The sequence below is a fragment of the Pinus tabuliformis genome, chromosome 8 (genome assembly GCF_031772625.1).
Source record: "Pinus tabuliformis cultivar Carrire ecotype Pingquan chromosome 8, CPIR1, whole genome shotgun sequence".
In the NCBI taxonomy this organism is placed as follows: domain Eukaryota; kingdom Viridiplantae; phylum Streptophyta; class Pinopsida; order Pinales; family Pinaceae; genus Pinus; species Pinus tabuliformis.
Window position 1 is genome coordinate 1,121,282,548 of NC_142294.1, and position 8,710 is coordinate 1,121,291,257.

At 35.9% G+C, this 8,710-nt stretch overlaps 1 long non-coding RNA gene across 1 annotated transcript; it reads left to right on the forward strand.

Annotated features, from left to right (window-relative positions):
- The first annotated feature begins 643 nt into the window (after positions 1–643).
- Positions 644–1,222, forward strand: LOC149239275 (uncharacterized). The gene is made up of 2 exons (XR_016245441.1): positions 644–1,002; positions 1,104–1,222. It is a non-coding gene; the product is annotated as an uncharacterized LOC149239275 (long non-coding RNA).
- The last annotated feature ends 7,488 nt before the right edge of the window (positions 1,223–8,710 follow it).

Below are 8,710 nucleotides of genomic sequence, written 5' to 3' on the forward strand. Positions count from 1 at the left end.
ACATCTATATTAACAATTTCAATGCGTTTACAATTTTAACAATTTTTATGAATTTTAAATTCCATTTTGTCATTTTTAGTGCATCTATATTAACAATTTCAATGTATTTACAATTTTAACAATTTTTATGAATTTTAAATTCCATTTTGCCATTTTTATGAATTTTAAATTCCATTTTGCCAAAAACATTGATAGGAAATTGGAAAATATAGTTTTGATGATAGTTGTTTACCGAGACCATAAATTCTTGAAAATTATTTTTAGTTGGAATGTGGTGATTGTTTTTTTCAAAAAATCTGATTATAAGAGTGTTTGAATTGGTTTTTATGGTGGAAATAGATTTAACACCATTTAAAACTTATTGGATACATATGATTCTAAAATTTGATATTGGATACATACGATTCTAAAGTTTGATAGCTGTAACACAGATTTCCCAAAATTTCTGCCATATTTATTAGGCCGATAGGCCTTCCCTTTGAAAGAGACTTTCGTCGTCCCTTTCATTCTGAGGATGACACCTGGCGTCGACATCTGGCGGGCATACAACAGGCAAATTGTTAATGTTGAGGCAATTTCTGTTTATTCTCAGTGATTGAGAACTTCCGGCAAACCGAATCTTCACCCACTACATGAAGCAGGCAGAAATATCCGCAAATTTGTTACAGCTCCCTGTAATCCGTGAATAAAACGTTACAAATCACTGAGAAGGCAGTGTAGAGTTAACAGCGATGGGGTTCCTTCTTTTATTTCGCAGGCAGAAATATCCGCAAATTTGTTACAGCTCCCTGTAATCCGTGAATAAAACGTTACAAATTACTGAGAAGGCAGTGTAGAGTTAGCAACGATGGGGTTCCTTCTTTTAATTCTCACAATATGACATAGTAGGTGAAATGCCTGGACTGGAGTGATTTTTGTTTAATACTTGGACGAGGAACAGGCACTTGGTATCATGGAAAGGCCAGAGGGGGGCAGCGTTGAGGAACTAACATCCGCTAATTTGTTCGTATTCTGCGCAGCTAGGGCTTTATCCTCCGACTTCCAGCGGTCTTTGACGCGGTTTTATATTTATTACTTAATATTTTTAATTTCTGGTTATGCAGTCAATAGTCGAAGTCAGGGTTTGATTCATCCGCGTGATCCTTTTAACGGAGGCCAGGGATCTTCATAAATACCGCGCTTTTGAAAGAGAAAATGAGATTTGGTGCTGTTGTTTTCTTCATCGGTATCCTTGAAGGACAAGGAAGAAGCTTGCGGTGACGGGAGCGACCGTGGATAAGAATTGGGGGAGCAGGTGCTCGGCTTTCCTTGCACATATATGCTGCCTCGAATTGTTATCATTATCAGTATTATTATCTTCTCCCAACAGCGACAGAATGACGGATATATCCTCGGCGCTGTTCTTTCCAGAAATCCGTCGTTGTTTGGTAGGGTTTGACGAAGTTCCTAAGTTGTTGTGTGGATTTTCCCTCTGGGGTTACTTCTGTATATTTTGATGATTAAGGGCGTTGACCCTTCCACGAACTCCGTATTTTTTTGCTACTGAGTCCGTCTAAACTCTGGGGGTTGCTGGAAATGAATGGAATCCCTCCGGTTTGATTCACTGTCGTCAAACCTTAAATTCTTCTTCTGCTATTGTCTTTTGAAATTATTTTTTCTTTCTTTTAAATAAATCTATGGAAACATAGGTTGCTTAAATTTTTACTCACGTCGGATGTCTCTGTGTCTAAAGATTAACCTATCTTCTAAATTTGAGTTAAATGCCCTCTTCCTTTTGCTTGTAGGGCAACTGCAAGTTTGCTACAGTCAATCCCAATATAAATTTGTGATCATATCCATTGTTGCAAGCAACTACAAGCTTCTGCAATATACTGGTGCACTGCAGAATGATTATTGCATTAAGGGCACTGGTTTTGTTACTGGTAAGCTCAGTATTGTTATCCCAACATAGGATTAATGGTGTGTATATTCACTACAATACAACAGTTGGGCCTGTGGAAGGCAAGCTTAATGTGTATTTGGTCCCCCATACTCACGACGGCGTGGGGTGGGTTAAGACCGTTGATCAGTACTACGTAGGCTCCAATGACAGTCTTCAGGTCTTATTAATTCCTCTATTCAAATATCAAGCCTTATTCTACATTAATCGGTTTGTTGTAATGCATCTGAATGAAATGTATTTACCATAGACTGTGAATCATATCTGCAGCCGGCGCAACCTACCTGTGTGAGGAACATATTGGATTCTTTGGTCTACTCATTGCAAGAAGATCCGAACCGTAAATTCGTTTATGTAGAACAAGTATGTTTTCTTACCAAATAAATCATTAACGTCCTCATGAATAATGGAGGGTATATATGTATACTGAAATGATTTATAACTGAGTTTACAGTACCCAATCTCTTCAAGTTGATATATCTGACCTGTAGTGCTTTGAATTCAAAAGAGGGAAAATTGAACAGCTAAAACTTCTCTCAAGCTGAATGGACCAATTGTTTCTCTTGGTTTTCAGAAGAAAAATATGCCAATCAATCTTATCACGTTTCACCCACTACTATTTGTCAAATCATTCATTTGATCTCCAAAAAAAAATCCTTTTCCTATGTGAAGGAGAGAAAAAGACACCCCTGTACTGAGCGGCAATCCAGACCCAAAATGTTTTGGCAAGTTTGCAAATCCACATAACATGCCTAACCGTTATGCATCCCCCAGCAAACTACACAACGTGCATTTGTAAGGTCAGTGCTATATAGTCTATCTTTTGTTGTTGAACCCATATGAAGATTGAACCACCCAAACATTCTAATCTCAAAATAGTTGGATGGCTAGATACCTTGAGGCTTGAGGCCTCCTCATCCACCTTGTTTTGGTATCCTGAATGTTCCATTCTTGTCAAGGTGATCTGCAATGGGATAAATTGGCCAACACCCCCATGTTCGTCCGGAGATTGAATGTTATCAGAAATATTCTCTATCCAATAATGAAGGGAAATATTTACTGCCAAGAACCCAGTGGGTTAGCTCAATTGGTTTGATTTGTCATGAGGCCTCCAACTAGTCTGGCTGAGTCATGAGGTGTCCAGTTCTAGCCTAGCTGAGCCGTGAAGTCTCTGGTTCTGGTCTGGCTCGGCTTCAAGTCCTTTTAAATTCTACCGGGATTGTGCAATATTCAATCAGACCCGGACACCACATGAGACAGTTTTTATCCCCACAGTTGGCTCACACCCTCAACCCCTCCCCATGAAATTTGAACTAGTGACAGACAGGACTAAACCCCACACAAATTAACTACTCTACACCTCGTGAATACCCAACATATGACTTATCTAAAAAAAATTTAACATCTGTTATCACATCATCAACAGTCCACTAATGGTGTTCAAAAGGACATACCAGTAACCATAAGGTTTTTTTGAGCCTTTTGTATCATCATTTATCCTTTGGAATAATCCAGATCTCCCCTTACCAATTCATCTTCTACAAAATACGATAATGAGAGTTTTGGGTTTCTTTTTAGAAATATAAAACTAACCCATTCTGTAATACTAATTATAATATCAGTTAAACACAATTTTTTCTCTTTTCTAGATATCAACGACAATATTCACAAACCATTACATTCAGCGAAGCTTCTTCTTTAATATGGTAAGTGGAAGAGGTTAATTATAGAATGTTAACAGTATCCATAAACACTGTGTTTCATTTGGTTTTTGTGTTAGTTTCCAAGCATTTGTTAATGCTCGTCATCCGTTGCAGCTTGAGATCACTCTACTAACATAGAATTTTGAACCCGCTTAGATTTAATATGACCAAGAAGTACTGAGAAATAATACAGCATAAAACTAGAGTGTATAGGGAATATGTTTCTGCTGCTTGTAGGAATGTATCCCGTATAAAATTGCTAGAATGAGCTCGTGTTATAAGTGTGCAGCAATGAACCCCAACGCTAATTGCCAAGTGCAACTTTTGTTATAAGTGTGCAGCAATGAATCCAACGCTAATTGCCAAGTGAAACTTTTGTTATAAGTGTGCAGCAATGAATGCTAATTGCCAAGTGCAACTTTTGGCCTATGAAAATTCCTCCGAAGATAGAATTTTAATAACAGAAAAACAAGTTTGCAATAAGGTGGTAGGCAAACTGCCTAGGACTCTAGAAGCAGTTACACTAAAAATTAACTCACAGGTGTGTGTGTGTATTGCATAAAGCAAGGTAGACTGACAAGTGAACTATAATAATATGAGACTGATAACCAGAGTCTGCTTTCCACCCTTTCCTCTCAGTCCAGATTCCAGAACTCTGCATCAACGAAGGCTTGTTGCAGACAGAATGTATATAATTGGTGGAAGTGCCACCTCTGTAGCACGTTCAGGTTGAGAAGTTGGATGAGACCACCTTCTGGGCTATGAAAGTTGTTTGAACTTTCTCCTTAATGATAAATTGATTTCCCTACAACCACCTTCCATTTCCAACATCAAAACAGTAACCTATCCGTGTTCAGAACACCGATCCTTTTCAAACAATTAGCAGGAAAGACTCAACTGGAAATTATTTCATAACTGAATAAAATACAGTGGTAATCTATCTTTGAAATGGCATTCAACTGCTAGAGCAAAATAAACCTGTTGCAATTCTTTGAATTGAAAGAGAAAATTGATAGACATAAAAGAGTCTCGAGCAAGACATTAATGCCGGACTTTCTTTTATCTTTAACCCATGTATTTCAAAGAACAAACAAAGAAAACACATCTGCAATCCTAAGACCATTACAAAGTTGAAAGAAACATGTCTTTGCATAACTTTGCAAACTTCTCTGCTTGTATGTATTCAGACCAACAGACCTTAAAAAATATAGTAACCTCCTATGAACCTTCACCCAAACATCAGCCAACTGAATCTACTAGACATACAATGTACTGATCATTTGCAACAACCATCCCTTGTAATTTTTTCTACATTTCTTCCAATAAGAATATTAAACATCTCAAAATACCGTGCCCTACTCGGAGAGGATAACAAGAAACAGACTAAACATAGCACTAGAACTAAAGGTTATCAGCCAGTATTATATATATTATATATGTGTTTGTTTGTGTCATTGGCAGATATACTTAAATTATCAGCTTGGTATGTTTAAGTCTTTGAAGAGAATACAATAGCAGACTATTAAGATGACAAAGGATTCACATTATCAGCTTCTAACAGTAGCCAGCCTGATTTTGGATATGGACTATGACTAGGACTGTTGACAATGAAAGAGATAAAAATAATAAAATCCATTCTTGTCGAGCAAGAGTTACAACAGGCATTTGAGTACTAAAAGCATGCTTGGTTACTAGTAGATGCTTCATATATATATTCAATAATAACAATTCATTTTCTTTAGCATTCAGACGCTTCATATATATTCAACAATAACAACACAAAGCTTGTTCGTCAATAGACCTATTACTCGCGGAAGTTCTCAATGACAACAACATATTTTTTGGACAAACAGAATGCTTGCTTATTGAGGCATTAAAATCAAAATACTGTAAAAAGTTTTCTTCAAAGCCTGTCAATGTTTCCAGCATTGAAGAAGATTGGACTATGTAAATGAAGCAAGTTCAGCTCAATTAGGCACCTATGCCAGAGACTGCTTCATATGAATGAATACGACAATGTTAACAAAGAATCATCATCATGTTCAAATTCAGACAGAATAGACAGATTATGGAAGGATCCAGCAATCTGCCACTGAAACAGAAACATCTGAAAATGACTTTTTGTGGATACCAAGACTCCAATACATGTAAAATTGATTTTCACCGGCAAACATTTTGGCGAGGTGCCAGATGCAACAAGGCTAACAACATTGGCACAAGGCCTCGTGTTCTGTATTAAACATTAACAAAAATTACAGGAAATTCATATCCTTGCCATTGCATAATCGAAAAATATAACGATTTAAAGCAATCGGCCTAAAAATTGCCGAGTACAATGATATAGCCCAAGGCCTTCCATGGGGCTGGGCTATTTGCCCCTCCTTTCGTTGCGGGATTGAATTCTCTATAACATGAGCTGCTGCTTGAAATTATGAATGAAATTTTCAGCCATTGCATTCAGTTTGTCCGTGGATAGGCCATCTGGGTTTGTGCCATCTTTAGTCCTAACACAGTTGGTCATATCTTCATTATGAGGAACTTCCAAGACGTTGGATGCGGCCGCGGCCACTTTAGATTTGTTCATTCCCACATGAGAAAAGCTTTGGGTTGGCTCAACCAGAGAAGAAAAATCATGGGTTTTTCCTGAAAACTGAGGCGGAAATGGAGGATCAATTGGAGGAGAAAATTGATGGGTTTTTCTCAGAAACTCTGGAGGATTTGAAGACTCAAGCTGGGGAGACAAACGATGGGTTTTTGGTGAAAAAACGGGTGGGTTTGGAGCCTTACCCTTAGGAAATTTATGTTTTTTCGGCCTTGAAGGCTCAACCGGTGGAGGCCTAAATTGCAGCTCCTTTTCTTCTTCAAAATTCTATCCATGTTTATCAAATGTAGTCCTACGCATATTGCCAGCTTTCTTCTTATTATTATTGCCACTGGTGGGACCTCTGCTAGAGGTGACTGCAATAGTCCCAATGACCAGATTTAATTTGTATAATTTTGATTAAGGATTTATTTTATTTTGGTTAATTTATTGACTAGGTTTAGTTTGGATGATTGAATTATTATAATATTTATTATTTTGAACCAAAATACAATTCTTCAATTTAACATTTCTATCGGCCTTTATTTGCACCTTTTGGGGCAATTGCTAGTTTAACAAAAATCATATCAAAATTTCCACTATTTTCCAGATGAATTTATAACCTCAATAGACTATAAAAATTCAGAGAAGGTTAAGAGTTGTACGACTAGAGCATGAGCTGGAGGTGGCGTTGAGACCGCATCTGACAGGGAGTTGCTTGACCTGAGTGATGTTGATCTGAAATGGCTGGAGGAGGCTCGTATCATTCAACAGGTTACACAGGCACTCCTCAGTACTGATCACATTCTTCAGCGGACTGCAGCATGAACTTGGGGGTGTCCCTGTGGTGTTCAGAACACCCTCACACGCCAGGAGACTGCTTATGCACGACGCATTAAAGCTTGAAAGCCCTTTTGCAGGGGCACAGATGTTTAATAGAACCATTGCCATCATTCCCAAATATACATGGCATCTGTGCATAATTCCCATATTAAACAAAAACAAATTTTCAATATTAAATGAAGAAAGAATTTATTTCGATTGTTAATTTTAGAAATATTTCAAAATCTGAAAAGCAAGAACGAAAAATCAAACGATTAGATTTCTCTCACACCCAAACCCTAACCATCAAAATTGATTTGATTTCTGAGAACCCAATGTCGAATGGATTCTGCAAAAGAGGAGAGGAGAGGGGTGGAGGAGGAGAAGGAGGTTGTGTGAAGAATATTTCAATCCCTCATTTGTCTATTTATCCCACATGCAGGGGAACGCATGTGTTGGCCACATGTTTAATCTCCAGATAAAGCCGTGTATTGTCCTGCATCTTGAATTGAAAATTTCTAGGATGACAACCACGAAAATTTAATTAAATATATTTTGATAAGTTAATTAAATATATTTTGGTAATTGGCGTTTTGTCCTCAAATAATCACTGAATGCGTGCTTATTGGCGATTTCCTCTGAATGATTTGTTTTTTTATTGGTATTAGCAATATTATTTAAGAGAATAAGTTTTTCTTTAAAAAGATAATGTAAATTATTGCATAATTTTGAAAAAAGAGGTGGGAATTTTTTATAATTTTAATAGAAGAGCTGGAAATTTTTGGAAATTAAGACATCTTTAAGATTTTGAATGGCTCAGGAATTTTATATAATATTCCATTTTTCGTTATTTAATACTCAATTTTTTATTATTTAAAAGTAAGATTTTAAATATATAAATAAATTTAATATTCTAATTTTTAGAAATATAATTTAAATAAATTTAATATTTTAATTTTTTTAAATATAAATATAAATATATAAATAAATTTAATATTTTAATTTTTAGAAAAACTCATAAATGCCCTACGTACCGTTTTAAAAAATTCGAAATTTAACCAAAAGCATAAATTATTAGAATACGAATAGTTCACCGGGTGCAGCGGCGCAGATGATAAATACTAACATGGGAAACAGCACAAATTAAGTTGAGAAATAGTAATATGGGAAACAGCACAAATTAAGTTGGAGACGGATACTTTAAAGTTTTATTTTTATTTTTTTCCAGCAAGAAGAAATCGTCTGTTTTGTATTACGTTAAAAACAGTATATAATTATGAAGGACAAAGAGTCCTCATAAATTTTGTGGTTTCCACAACATGATTATATGGGATAGAAAATTTTTCTACAGATATATAACTGAATTGTAAATTACAATATATAATAATAGTGGAGTTAAATTCTTTCTGTTATAATTGTAGATTTATCACAAAATTTTCAAGAGATGCTATAAGCTTTTGGAAATGTCTCAAGACATTTACATATTGTGAAATTCAGTGCCATACAATAGTCATTTCACATGTGTTTTCTTTATAGTATCTGATACAAAATTTGTCCAAAATTTTAAACAAAACCAAAAAGAAACAGATCTATTTTGAACTTCTCTATGTTGGAGTTCTGCATTTTTTATATGGTCTTCGGAGATATATCCCTGCAGATTTAGCC